Source organism: Colletes latitarsis, chromosome 9, assembly GCF_051014445.1.
Source record: "Colletes latitarsis isolate SP2378_abdomen chromosome 9, iyColLati1, whole genome shotgun sequence".
NCBI lineage: Eukaryota > Metazoa > Arthropoda > Insecta > Hymenoptera > Colletidae > Colletes > Colletes latitarsis.
In genome coordinates, this window is record NC_135142.1 from 25,756,362 (window position 1) to 25,769,571 (window position 13,210).

The window sequence follows — 13,210 nt, forward strand, 5'->3', positions numbered from 1 at the left end:
AAAGTTATTGAAAAATTAAATTAAAAAATTTCAAATCGTTCTGAAAAAATTATTTTTGGTTGCGGGGGCCAATTATAATCATTTTTTATCATTAGACATACCCACGAAATCCTAACCACTTTCGAGAAAAAAATTCCTTACCAAAAATATCATTTCTGGCCAGAAATGCATCCCTGAAATTTCATGCGAATCTTTAAAACATCATAACTTCTGAACGGATTGGACGATTTTAATGTTCAAAAAGGCAAACGACGCGTATTTTAGTGTAGAATATGTAGCAATTATAAAAATATTCGAAAAGTTGTTCCTTGACCCCGTAATGTTAGAAAAACCCCATTAAAATGCTACAATTTTCAAACAGCCATAACTCCTACAATAGTGAATATATTTCAATGAAATTTTGGCAGGAAGTAGAGCTCAGAGTACTAAACAACTTTTCTGTAGCGCGTCAAATAAATTTATTAAAAATGAGAAACCAATTTTTAAGAAACATCGACAGGGGGTAGGTGCCTTTTCTCGTCGAAAAAAGAAAATTTCAAATCGTTTTGAAAAAATTATATTCAGGTCATAGGGTCAAATACAACCATTTTTGGTGGTTAGACATACACCCGAAATTCTAACCATTTTCGAGAAAAAAATTCGAGTAGGTGCCTAAATTTTTTGTCGAAATTGAACAGTTTTAAATCGTTCTAAAAAAAATATTTTCGGTTACGGGAGGCAATTATAATCATTTTTGGTGAATAGACATACCCCCGAATTCCTACCCACTTTCGAGAAAAAAATTCATTACGGGCGAAACTTGAAACGTTAATAACTTTTTAACGAAGCCTCAATCAACAAATTGGTATTCTTGTTTTTCATCTTATTTTGGCCTCTAGAATCCCGCATTAAAATTTTTCCCAGGGTCGGCCGAACACCCTGTATACTAAAGTAGAACCTGCTAGAAACCCTTAGTGACTCCTTTCCTTTTCAATCCCACAGACTTCTCTCGAGAATAAAATTTTTTATTTCTAGAAGCCACATAACAAAATGGTAATTGATATTGCTAGTCGCCCATATTAATAAAGGCTCACGGAGTGAAAAGGGTTATAAATAAAGTTCAACAGTTCCAACAGGAACAGAAACAATTTTAAAAGACGCTGGTACCGAAGGAACCAACGAAATCGAGCGAAAATAACCTTTAGCCGCGTACGCGATGCGCGACATTTGAGGCAACGGAAGAATTTGCTCGCGCGCGTATCGTTTCCATTATCGTCGCGCGAATTCGAGGCGAGAATCCGCGGACTTAAAAATACGCCGTGACGTTCGCGCAAGCTGTCATTCCGCCGGCCGGCGTTACGACGACGCGCCAACGAAAAGCTCGCGTAACGTGTGCGCGGCGCACGTCAAAATCGAGCTCTCGGGCGTGAGTCAGGATCGCGTGGAAGCGCTCTACGAGCCGCTTCGAGCTCCGAGGGGATGAGCAGCGTCGATGACGTTTACGGCAGGGTCGTCCAAGGGGTCGGAGGGGGCGGTGGGGCGACACGGCGGGAAGAGGGAGAAGGTGGCCGACAGTAAGAGGGAAGGTGACAGGAGTGGGGGCAGGTAGAGTGCGTGCGCGCTCGAGTTGAACGCCGCTGTCAGTGTCAATTGGTTCGCCGCGGCGACTTGTTGTGTCGTCGACGTGTAAACCGCCGTTGTATCTGTAAGTTTTTTTTTCCCCCCGTTCCTTAACCGCGGTTCGTCGTTGATTGGCAACGGGCGTCGTTTCGTATTCCCCGCACGGGAGCTTGTGTGTTTACAAAAGCGACGAGAGGCGGTTAACGACGGTGATTAACACGTAGGATCGGGGATCGATCGGAACCAGGAACTTCGATTTAAACTCGTACGCGGCTATCGCGTTCGCGTCTGCCCGTCCAACGACGACGGGCGGCGAGCAGACTCGTCGATCGAGCGAGAAGTTTTTCATCTGGTGGTCCGTTCGGAGGGTAAGGGTATTCGCCGAAAACGCGGTCCGTTGGTGAGGATCCGCGCAGTGCAACCGGTCCCAGCGCGATACCGACCGCCGGGAAACGCACACGGCCGCCTATTTCTCGCGATTCTCTCTTGTTCTCTATTGCTCTCGGGCACGTTCGCCGGTCGAAAACGTCACGTGTGGTGCCGGACGACCAGCATATGCGAGAGTAAACCGTACGCGCGACGTACTCCCGCACAACAGTGGACAGGAGAACGCTCGGATCGGATACATGTAACCGTGCTTGGACATCGGTGATCATCGCTCGTGAGACGTGCTGTGTCACCGCGTCCCGACGACAGTGAGGAGAGGCTCTTACACGATGTGAGTACCCGACCAGTTACACACGCTGTTTACACTCGCAGCTCCATATGGTAGCCTTCGAAAACTATCTTTAGAGACGGGGCTCGGACGCGTTTGAATATTATCGATGAATCGACGTTGGTGATTGATTCTCCCGTATCGTTGTATCGAAAGAACGATCACGAACGGTTTGAAACTCGACGAGACAGGCAACCGTCCTATCGATAGAGTACAAGTTCGATACGTGTTTACAATCGTCGTTCGAAATAAAATAATCGCTTCTCAGCTGTCTCATCGTTAGTCGGCAATCCCGATCTGATGAAACGCCGATTTATTTACGTAATCTTCACATAACCGTTTTCTTTGCATAATTTATTCCTACATCTACATTGAATACGTCGTATACGAATAAACTTTGGTCCCACATTTCTCTCCGAATAAACTTACACCCGTTGCGGACAAACGCTCATCGTCCCTGTGAATCGTTTCACATAAAATAGCTTTATTCGAACAGCTATCTGTGGAAACATTTAATCGAGGTTAGTCTAATAATGTCCGGCTCTGATAGTGTATCAGTTGCGTTGTTGTCCGTTGGGGTTACAACGATATTCGATGTTTGAATTGCGTCGATATCGCAAGAAATGTCAACAAGTACGTCTTCCCGATACGAACGGCTACTTGTAACGGTACCTGTTTGATACCTCGGTGCTCGACAATCGATACGTATCAATATTAATGAGCATGTCATCGAATTGGTCCCATCGCTATCTCCCTCGTTCGAACGTATCGATCTCGAAGCTTCAGCGATCCGTTTCGAACGCGGCATTCGGGTTACCGCGACGACCTAACCTAACGACGAAGCTCGACGAACATTCGCGAGGAAGCAGCGAAGATTCTAGAAAATTGCGTCGTTCCACGATGTTCCAACGTCAAATCCACTCGAATATTTCAATCGTCGCGTTTCGTTCGAACGCATTTTCTTTCCTCGTCGACGTCGCGACGTCTACGCTTGTCTGCTTTACCAACCGTGTTTAGGAAACAGCCCGTATATGTCCGTGAACGCGGATATATACGAACAGCCGCGCTCTTTCTAGAACCCGTATCGCTCGCGCAGGCGCGCGACCTTTCCTAAGTCCTTTTCTCCCTTTCGCCGCGACTGTAAATACCTTTTTCCGTGCTTTTTTTCATCGACGTTTAAACGGAAACAGCGTCGAACACAGCTGGATGGAAATTCGAACTATGATCGATAATTTGAGCCATTGTTTGGTGCAAAAGAATCGTTTGAATCGAACGTTTCCAATGACATCGATCCTCAGCGATCGAAATATAATATTATTTTATATAGAATAAACAACTTAAGAAAAATCTTAGTTGTATTTATGAAAGTATACAGGGTGTTCGGCCACCCCTGGGAAAAATTTTAATATAAGATTCTAGAGGCCAAAATAAGACGAAAATCAAGAATATCAATTTCTTGACTGAACCTTCCTTAGAAAGTTATTAAAAAATTTCAAATCGTTCTGAAAAAATTATTTTTGGTTGTGGAGGTCAATTACAATCATTTTTTATGAATACACATATCCCCGAAATCCTAGCCCCTTTCGAGAAAAAAATTCGGAAAGATGGTCAAATTTTTCGGCGAAAAAAAAATTTTTCAAATCGTTCCAAAAAAATTATTTTCGTTTGTAAGGGTCGATTATAATCATTTTTCATGAATAGATATACCCCCGAAATCCTACCCATTTTCGAGAAAAAAATTCGAGAATGTGTGAAATTTTTCGACAAAATTAAAAAATTTCAAATTGTTCTAAAAAAATTATTTTTGATTGCAGGGAACAATTGTAATCATTTTTGGTCAATAGATATACCCTCGAAATCCGAACCATTTTCGAGAAAAAAAATTCCTTACCGAAAATATAATTTCAGGCCAGAAATGCATCCCTGAAATTTCATGCGAATCTTTAAAACATCATAACTTCTGAACAGATTGGACGATTTTAATGTTCAAAAAGGCAAACGACGCGTATTTTAGTGTAGAATATGTAGCAATTATAAAAATATTCGTAAAGTTGTTCCTTGACCCCACAAAATGAGAAAAACCTCATAAAAATGGTTCAATTTTCAAACAGCCATAACTCCTACGATAGTGAATATATTTCAATGAAACTTTTTTCTGAAGTATAGCCCATAGGTACCTACAAAAAAGTATTAAACAACTTTTCTGTAGGACGTCAAACGAAATTACTAAAAATGAAAAACGAATTTTTAAGAAAAATCGACAGGGCCTAAATTTCTCGGCGAAATTGAAAAATTTCAAATCGTTCTGGAAAAATTATTTTCGGCTGCGGGAGTCAATTATAATCATTTTTGGTGAATAAACATATCCCCAAAATCCTACCCACTTTCGAGAAAAAAATTCATTACGGGCGGAACTTTAAACATTAATAACTTCTTAACGAAGCCACTATCAACAAATTGGTATTCTTGATTTTCATCTTTTTTTGGCCCCTAGAATCTCCCATTAAAATTTTTCCCAGGGGTGGCCGAACACCCCATATAGATTAATGATTGTAGTGAAGAAATTTTATTCTTTCCTTTGATATTTGAAATATTTCGAGTACTTAAAATAATCTAGTTTAATTACGGATGATTTAGCGCGAAATAAATCGAAAGTATCATCGAATCGTGACGATCTGATTCCCTCGCAAGTTCAACGCGCCGTATTCAACTGAATCAGATTATTAATTGGAAAATTGCCCTCCCTTTGGGACGAAATTGTCGCGCGCAATAGTCGTTCGCGATCATAACTTCGCGAGATACGTTCCAGGAATCTTCGGATCGATCAAGGTCAAGCACATGCTCGAGTTCTCGGAACCATCTCTAGACACGTTTGTATTTCGTTATTGTCGTTAGTTCCACCGTTGGACGTAATTATAGTGGAAGAATATTTTATTGCAAAACGATCTTTCGTGACAGAAATGACTATTTCATTGATTTATTGTACTGAAAAACTGTTGTCGCAATCAGCACGTCAATACGCAGTCGTGGTCATTTGTGCATCAAATTGGTAAAAAATTACGTTTAATTGCTTCAGATAATCGAAATTAGGGTTTGTAACAGTACTTTTAACTGCACCTCGACGTCTATATGCACTTACGTAAATAGACCTCTTAGGAATTCGCGATAACATAGAGAATATCTAAATTATACCAGAACGGTTGGAAACTTTGAAAGTACACATTATCCGCGGCGAGGGTCGTGCATTCCAGTCGATGATCCAGTAATCGTTTCGGGCAAATCGAGTCGAGTCGGGATCGAACGACTGAAATACGAACGGACCAGGAAGCTCTGGTAATTCCAGATATTTATATCCGGTACGGGGAAAATTTTCTTACATTTACGAACCGCGAGCACGATCGTCATCTTTTCCTCTCCCGAGTTCTACATTCGGAGTGCGTGAAAGTGTCTGCGTGTCCTTGGAGCGATACTACTTTCAGGCGGGACAAAGAATAGCACGTAATAAATCGCTGGTACGTATCGATATGTGCACAAATTATTTTTACGACGCGAACGTACGTATTATTGATCGAAGGGATCGCGTCGTGGATCGTTGGAACAAAGAACAGGGCTGAATAGGTGTCGGAATGCAACGGGCGCAACGAGTCGTTTTATAATCGTGGCCACGCGGGGGAGATAAGATTATTTAATTTGTGTCGGTGGTTCGATCGAGATGCGGGCGAGGAATATCAAGCGGATTCTCTAAGGTTAACGATTGCGCGTAACTCTGAACGCGGGACGTTCGCTTTTGGCGCGTCGCGCGCTTAATTACGCAGTCAACAGGTTGTTTGCGATAGCGACCGAGGCAAAATCGCGGTTAAATAATCGAAGCTGCGCGTCGACGGGAATCCATTCGCAACGCTCGTCTATGGTGTTGCAAGCGCGGTTCTCCACGCATACGTGGACGAGGTGGCTCCTTCGAGGCGGTTGTCGAACATTTTTCAAGGCGAAACCCTAAAAGACATCTGGCTACGTTGTTGCAAAACAATTCAGTATCTCGATAATCGACTTTGGCGCAAACCTGCAGGCAAAAGCTAATTACGAGCAGGAGCTAACTCGTAGTCGATTCGTCACGGGACGAGTAAACAACGGATGATGGGCATTCGAAGGATAAAAATTATTATGCATTGAAGCGATTATAAGTATCGAGTTATCTTGTCACCAGCGTCCGGGAAAAATATTAATGGAAGATTCAGAAAATCGAGAATACCAATTGCTTGATTTTAAAATATTTTAATGGACGATTCCAGGGGCCATTGCCGTTCTACAAGCGTAACTTTAAACGTTAATAACTTTTTAACGAAGTCTCGATCAACAAATTGGTATTCTTGATTTTCGTCTTGTTTTGGCCTACAGAATCTCCCGTTGATATTTTTTCCAGGCTTGGCCGAACACCCAAGCATTTTTACGGCGGAGACCCAAGATGGCGTTCGTTCGTTGCCGCGAAACGGATCTCTTGTTTGCTCGGCGCGCTCGGGCGCTCGATCGATGTATTGTTAGAACGATTACGAAATCCCGTTCGAGAATACACGCGTTCGAGAGACACGACCTAGGGCAACCATTGCGTGTTCCGTGGCCGTAGATAGTGCAACAGGCTGTTCCTCTCTGCGACGGTGTAATCCCCGCGGTGTGCACTTTTACGCCTTCGCCCGCTGCCGTGCCCGTCGTCGTTAAATCGTGTTATTCTCCTTCCTACGGTATTTAATTTTCCCTGTTTGCGCTCGTGTCCGACCGTCGACGCGCTCGAAGGTTAGGCGTCGTGACGCTTCGGTTTAATCCGCCGCGGTATCCGCCAAAAACTTTCGACGATTTTTTTCACTCCAGAAAATTTGAAAACTCGTGAATCTATCCTTGATTTTCGATTTCGGTATTTTCAGTGCCACGACACCTTGTATAAAAAATTGACAAACCAGTATGTGAGGAACAGAATAATCAAGTTTTAATTCCAGGTCAATTATAGCTCGAAGCTTATATAAAGTGCTCGGTTTAAATTGCATGATACTCTTTGGGATGTTACGATCGCGAGACGAACACAAAGACCTCCGGTACGATCATATTTTCTTAATCATAGAGATACTGCAATTTGAACTTTCAACGCGAGTTCTCCATTTAACGAGACTCTGAGATGGAAGTAAAAGGATTCGAAGAATCGAGTTATCTCCGTGTTTCAGTTCCTTCTACTCTACTTTAATAATTTCTCTTTTGTCGGAGGTTACCGCTTAGGACGGTCTATGTGTGTGATTAATTTTTTCATATTTCGAGCAATATTCTTCATCCTCCACCGTGGAGAATGTATCGTATTAGCCATAATTTAGAATGTTTCTTAATTTTAAAGAACGGAACAATATTAATTATTCTTCTTTGATATTTTGTAACATGGTTTTAACGCGACACAGAGGGTTGGCTCTACAAGTTTACCATCGTTGTCAATAAAATCGATTTTAAATGGAAGGGACGCGAACGTTCGAAAACTAGTGACTCTATCGAATGTATCGAAACTGTAATTGCTTCGATATTGCGATACTGAGGTCTATTATCCGAACATGTTTATCCCAAGAAGCTCGATAATGATAATAACGACTTTATTACATTATGGCAAGCAGAACAAAGAATACAAGACAAGGTAATGCAACGCAAGTTACAAAACCTAACCCGGTTACGTAAATGCGATCGTATCCAATTATGAGAAGAACTTACTTAACATAGAGTGGCGTTCAGAAGTGTTTGGTCGTCCATCCAACGCGACCAAAATTTATTTTCGACGCGAGTAGCGTCCATTTCGATAATACGCGTGCAACGAATGGTAGAATCTGGGTAATTTACGGTCCAAAGAGAAGAAGACCAGGAATCGTTCCCGATTCTAATAACTTTTCAGCCCTGGAAATTCCATTCACCGCGGCCATAAAATTCAGCAACCGTTCTCTCGCGAATCTCGATAAAATGCAACACGTACGTTGCGTGTCGCGAATAAATCGAGCCTCGATACAGCAGAATAGCAACGTCCCATCGCATTTCTCGCCAGTTGGGCAACCATTCGCCCCTATCATTCGTGCCTTGGCCGTTAACACCGTCGAGTGCTATTTTTCCGCGACTTTCGATTCAGGATGCGTGTACCACAGATAACACGCGTCGATGCATTCGTCGAACCTGTATTTTACAAATAAATTTCGAATATGAAACCTACGTTGTACGACATCGTGACAATATATTGGTTTATACTCGAAATTGTGCGTTTAAATCAATTTCAACGTCTCAGAGTATACCATTAACATATACAGGGTGCATACAGGTACGAAATAAGACGAAAATCAAGAATATTAATTTGTTGATTGAGGCTTCGTTAAAAAGTTATTAACGTTTAAAGTTCCATACTGATCAGAAAATTTTTCGTCGAAAAAAAAAATTTCAAATCGTTTTAAAAAAATTATTTTTGGTTACAGGGGTCAATTACAATCATTTTTGGTCAATAGACATACCCCCAAAATCCTAACCATTTTCGAGAAAAAAATTCGAGTAGATACCTAAATTTTTCGTCGAAATTAAAAAATTTCAAATCGTTCTAAAAAAATTATTTTTGGTTGCAGGGGTCAATTACAATCATTTTTGGTGAATACACATACCCCCGAAATCCTACGCACTTTCGAGAAAAAAATTCATGTATGTGGACAAATTTTATTAATAACTTTTTAACGAATTGGTATTCTTGATTCTCGTCTTATTTTGGCCTCTAGAATGTCTCATTAAAATTTTTCTCAGTGATGGCCGAACACCCTGTATGAGATCTTTCGACGAGATTAAAAATAATAAATTGCAAATTTTAGATACGTGGTTTCCAATCTGAAAATAAAATTTGTCGCGGCAGCGAACTGCGTCGAGATAGGCGTCGTTACGTGACGCGTCGCGACGCGATACGGACGAGCACGTGCGTCGTGATCCAGCCATAATCTCGCCGGCTGAATTTTCCAATCACGCCTTTCACTCGTTCCTCAGGGACTTCCTGCTTTCGTAGCGTCGCTTTTTTTTCGAGATAATTCGCTCCAGCTGCGATACATTGTCGTCTCGATCCACTTTTGTCGTATCGTTGTCGATCTTTCGAGCAAAGGGGTTACATGTTGCTAACTAGAGTTGCAATTCTAAATCGATGGGGCTCCAATTTTACCTTTCACTTCCTCCTTTCTTGCTCAGCGAACGTCCGCGTCATGATACAGTCTTATCAATCTTCGTGTTCCCTTATAGTTTTTTCCCCCTTTCTTTTTTCAAATATTAGTTGCAACTACGCAGTCACGATACGGTTGGAACACAGGGGGTGATGTATTTCACGAGCCTTTCACTCGTCTCCCGTAACGCTTCCTCCTTTCTTTAACTTTGTTGCGTTCGCTGGCAGGTCGCAGGGCACTTGCACTCACCTGCACGCACGATGCAATTGTAATTCGTCTAGCCTCGCGACGCCACGATTTCCTAGAGTCGATAGAAGGGAACTTTTAGTTGAGAAATTACTCGATGACGTACCGGGGTTAAATGCACGCGAAGATGAGAGAAATCATCGTGATGTCAAGAGTAAGATAAACGTGGTCAGTATTAAGTAACATTTAATTTGCTCAGAATAAACTTGAAATTGAGATTATAATTATTAGCAACCGGTAGTTATTACGTGACTGAAGGTATGAGAAGATCCTGGGGATTGAAGATTACTTTATATAATTACGGTGCTTTTTTAATTGCACAACGAAACTGCTTGGAACAGGAATTTTCCACCGAGCAGCGTTTCCAATTATTTTTCTCACATGTTCGAGACAACAACCGTACTATACGAAACGCGAACCGAAATAATTCGATAAAAGATGTGTCCAATTCCGAGGTCATCTATTAGTTGGCGCGACAAATTCTCAACGTGCCATTCCTACGGTCTACGAGGAGCAACGCGTTGGAAGTTTACCTAGGCTCGTTGGAGATTACGTTTCACGATATCCAAGTGCAATGAAATCGCTAATCGGGAAATCGAAATTCAAACTAATTTGTATCAATATTTCGCGAGATACGCGTTGGCGGTCGTCCAGAGATTTTCGTTTGCGCCAGGTGTCGCAATTTTTGGCGTACCGTCAATGCTTTGTAGTTTCTACGTTATTCTCTCTTTACTTTCGTAGTAAACACTCGACAGCGTTGTCTCTGCGGATCGTCTAAACCGTAACGTGTGTTGGAAATCCTTCATCTTGATTATTTGGGAATTTCCATTCAGTTGTATTAAAAATATTCGCATGCGTCGCGTTCGTGCGAAATGTTTCGAAACCGTCATGATTATTTCTGTAACGATAAAATTGTAATTAGAGCCGAGTAATTTTCTTTTTCGTGAACCACCCTTGCTTGAAATAATGTTTATTTATATTTTTAAGAGTCCTGCGTTAAAGATGCAAAACGGAACGCGAGGTTTTAATTGATTCTCCATTAAAGCTGTAATTAGTGACTCAACGTCTGCTTTTTAAACGCGATATCGCTCTGATATCTGGTACGAATCATTCATGCGTAGATCACGTGATGCGTTGTTTGCGTTGGTCGGTCAGAATGAAGTTAATCGTGTCACGGGAAACACAGTCCAGTGGAAATTCAACGAGAAAACGTTAAAACAACAGGGAACAGACGTTTCCACTCGGTTTTTCAATTGGCAAACGTTCGATCGTGATATCGTTTACTTAATACGCACGCGAATAATTGCTGGAAACTCCGTCGAAAGAACTTTCAAACGCACTTACCGTATTTAACTTTCACGTTGATCTCTGCGGTTTTACAATGGAGATCATTTACGTTAATGAAATTCTGGAGAAACTTAGAACTTGCATTATTACGCAACGGACTTTCTCGGGAAGGTGTTCTTCAAATGTTTTTGTTTCGAAAATTTGTTTGTCAACGATTAAAAATTTATTTTATCGAAACCTTGTTACATTAAATCGTGTCTTTAACGATTTCTCGAATCGAGAAGCACGAGCGTTTTCCATACAAAAGACAGTTCACATCCAAGTCACCGGTTGTCCCGTTTAAAATCGAACGCACGAAAATGACGCACGATCGATGTCACAGTTCCGGAAGGAGATCTCGCTTTAAAGCGACGCTTCGCGGCTCGCGACTCTACGTTGCGCTCGCGGACGTAATATTTCGCGTGCACTCTCGCCTTTAATGTTATTTAATTAAACTTCACGACCGTCCCGGCTCTTTAACGCGCATCGAAATCGACGGCTCGGTCGTCGACACCGTCGATGACGAAATTTACGATCGACCGAGTGGGCTTGGTATCTCATAATGGACGTACAGAGTCCCCACTCGTGTCGAATTTCAGCGGTTATCGCGTTGTTATTTTTAGCTTCGATTAGATAGGAATTTTTGAACAATCTTTGTTGGTTCTCTCCGTTCTGTTCATCGTCGTTCCCTACGATAATCGCAGAAATTTTGCTGGATTTTCGCGTATGACGCAGAGGATCACTTTTGCAATCGAATTTAAGAGGGTATTTCCGCCTACACCGCAATCTTTTAATATTTTTATATTCCTAGCTCTATATTTTAAGAGCCAGGATTTTCCAACGTTGATTGATTTGTGCTTACGTATGTACTTTGTAATAAATAGTACTCACCTTCGCGTTCCTAAGCACATATATGTATTCTGCATTATATCATGGCAAAAAAATTATCTGCTCTCGAGAATTTAACACTAAACCTACCGGTACTTCATGTATACCCATTCCTACCATGACCAGTCGAATGAACAGTCTTTTTCTTTCTCTTTTACGAGACAACGTACTTCGAATTCTTGCATTATATGTATAAAAAGTTGTGTTTTAATGTTTATTCGTGAGATATCTTTCGTTGTTATGTTAAACAATTTTTTAATTTTTATCGGATAGAAGATAAAACGTCTTCGAAAAAGAATTTTGTTTCAAGTCGATACCGCAGTTAGTTTTAGAGAAAACAACTATGTAAGAAAAAGTGTTGGCTAGTAATTACGCAAACATTCTGTATTTAAATTCATTTTCAATTAAATAAACAATTTATGATCCAGTTTTATCATACACTAGTCGTACGATCAGTAGGAATTGCTGAAACTTTTTTTGGTATGTAGTGTCAAAGTAAATTGCAAAATAAACATAGAAGATAGCAAAAATTATAGTAAATGATATGGTCATTAGGTAGAGGATGAAAAGCCCTTTAAAATGAGCGTTTGTACGAGTCGATAGCTTTATTAGTTCCGGAGATATGACAGTTTTAGTTTCAAGTCGATGCGATGGCTAGTTACGGAGATATAAGGGTCCGAAGTTTGTTTACGTTTTTGTTGCGCTCGCGCGAGTCATTCATCCCCCGCGCGCGTCGATAGTAAACAGTGCGTAGTAAATTCTTGGAAATACTACGCCCGAAACTAGGTCACTCGGTCACGAGTCACGTACGAGAAAGAGGTCCAGCGCGACGCGTCAGACGAAGACAGAGAGAGTCAAATTAAAAAAATTACCCCTTTACATAAATTACGATATCTCAAAAACGGAAAGTCCGATCGACAAAAACCAAAAACCATTTCAAAGAGGAAGCTTTGCCGCTGCTAACAATGCCTCAATAATGCAGAAAATACTAACAATTTCGAAATTGCAAGTAATTAAAGTTTTAGTAATTTCAGTACGCGTTAGTGCCTGTTTTAACACGGGAAGCGCCATAAGAGAGTTTTTTAAAAATTACCTATTTACATAAATTACGATATCTCGAAAACGGAAAGTCCGATCGTCAAAAACCAAAAACCATTCCAAAAAGGAGGCTTTGCCGCCGCTAACAATGCTTCAATAATGCAGAAAATACTAACAATTTCGAAATTGCAAGTAATTAAAG

General features: G+C 41.2%; 1 protein-coding gene across 2 annotated transcripts in view; it reads left to right on the forward strand.

The window, feature by feature from the left end:
- Window positions 1–13,210, forward strand: part of LOC143345738 (terminal nucleotidyltransferase 5C) — a 148,042-nt gene that overhangs the window by 65,342 nt on the left and 69,490 nt on the right. Inside the window, exon 1 of one of the 2 annotated variants that reach the window (XM_076773114.1) lies at window positions 1,637–2,317. The exons of the other annotated variant lie outside the window; for it this stretch is intronic. The gene's annotated coding sequence lies outside the window, so the exon portion shown is untranslated. Of the gene's footprint in view, window positions 1–1,636; window positions 2,318–13,210 lie in introns of those variants that run through there. 2 annotated transcript variants of the gene reach the window in all.